This window comes from Fundulus heteroclitus, unplaced genomic scaffold (assembly GCF_011125445.2).
Source record: "Fundulus heteroclitus isolate FHET01 unplaced genomic scaffold, MU-UCD_Fhet_4.1 scaffold_576, whole genome shotgun sequence".
NCBI lineage: Eukaryota > Metazoa > Chordata > Actinopteri > Cyprinodontiformes > Fundulidae > Fundulus > Fundulus heteroclitus.
This window is the reverse complement of record NW_023397007.1, coordinates 18,345-20,161: the sequence shown is the minus strand read 5'-3', so window position 1 is coordinate 20,161 and position 1,817 is coordinate 18,345. Positions and strand designations below refer to the sequence as shown.

General features: G+C 39.8%; 1 non-coding gene across 1 annotated transcript; it reads right to left on the bottom strand.

The window, feature by feature from the left end:
* On the bottom strand, positions 1 to 94 carry trnai-uau. Its single transcript has 2 exons — positions 57 to 94; positions 1 to 36 (listed from the first exon to the last, which is right to left on the bottom strand). It is a non-coding gene; the product is annotated as a tRNA-Ile (tRNA).
* Between the last annotated feature and the right edge of the window lie 1,723 nt (positions 95 to 1,817).

The following is a 1,817-nucleotide window of genomic DNA, read 5'->3' as shown; positions in this document are numbered from 1 at the left end:
TGCTCCAGGTGAGGCTTGAACTCACAACCTCAGCATTGCTCTGCAGGTGACTGTCTTATAAGTACCGCGCGCTGACCGGTTGCGCCACTGGAGCCTGTTAGCCTTAGCAGCCAGTCTGCATCCTAGATGCTGATGTTAGTGAAGCTGCTTACAAGCAGAAAGCTGGGACTCTAGATCTTCACCTGCTGTGGCCAACAGTTCAGTCAGCTCTGAAATCACTGTTGGGTTTCAGCACAGAGCCTCTGCTGCCATGTTTTTAGGAACATTTCAGGAAAAAAATCACTTCCAAGCTTTTTCTCTGATAGATTTATGCATTAACAAACATTAACTTCCTCATGACTTGGACTCACAACCTCAGCATCGTTCTGCAGGTTACAGTCTTACAAACATCATGTCCTGAATGACGGCACCATTGCATCCTGCTGAAGGCCTGGATTTGCACCTTTGCTTTGATTCACTTGCTGCAGCTGACCTGTCAATCTTTGATCTTTAATACAAATCACCATTTCAGCTGCTACAACACGCCCTTTAGGTCCAGTGCCTGAAATGTTAGTAAGTAATTCATCAGGACTGCTTTGTTTTCAATTAATATTGAGTTTTCACATCTCACTAATCAGACAATGATGTTGTATCTATACATCAGTCAGGCTTCAGGAAAAAACACAGCACTGTTATAGTTGCTTTAAAAGTTGTAAAAGACATTTTGGCCGCTCTTGGCAAAAATCAGCGCCGTGTATCTCTTTATAGATTTGTCTAAAGCTTTGGACAAAGTTGACCATGATATTTTAAAGGTTAAGCTTTTAAATTCAGGACTCTCAGAGCAAGTAGTTGTGTGGTTCTCAGACTCCCTTAGATCATTATGGTCTGCTCTTTGTTAGGGTTCTACTTTAGATCCACTATTATTTACTATTATCTATAAATAACCTGGGTCATAAAGTGGATGACACAAATGTTCATCTCTACGCTGATGACGCAGTCAATTATTGCTTTGGATCCTCTCTTGAAGTACTTACAAACTGCTTTTAACGTCTTTCAGGATAACTTACTCCAGCTGAAGCTTGTTCTGCATGGTTCTAAGACAATGCTCATGATTTTTAGCCCCTCTAAAGTTAGACTGTATGATTCCTAATGTGGTTGCTTTGGATGGGACGGGTACAGAAACACCAGTTCCTATAAATACCTGGGTATGTTAACGGATGACTCCCTCACTTTTAAAGCACATGTGCTCCCACTATTGAAACAGTTGAGACTGAAACAATAGTTTTCTTTTAATGTAAAAAAGTGACCTTTTCCCACACAAAGACACAGTTAAGCGTTCTGTCTTTAGATTTATAACAAACAGTTTGACCCGTCATTGCGAGTTATAATCTCGGCTTGGATGGCCTTCTTTGACTACCTGCAGGCTCCATCCTTGGTAAATTTTTATATTTCAGGCAATTCTAGGTCTTCTTCCTATCTGTTGTGTGAAACGAGAACACCAAGCGATACTATTTATGTTCCAATGAGCGGTTCTTGTTCTCTGTTCGCACAGAACTTGGAAAAAAAGGCTTTTGCCCCCCCCCAACACGGAGCTCTCTGCAGAATGTCTTGCAGCCTGACAGCTTGATCTCCCTGAGAGATTTTAAAGCTAGATTGATGGTCTTAGGAATTACTTCTTTATTTTTTTATTGTGTCTGATGTAAAATTTTATAGTTTTAAGTTTTTAAATATTCCTAATGGTTTTCAATTGTGATATAAAGGTTTGCAAATTAAACCCAGTTTTTATATTAATCTCAGTGTTTTGTGCACCTGATTTTAACTCCATATTAAAAGCCTTC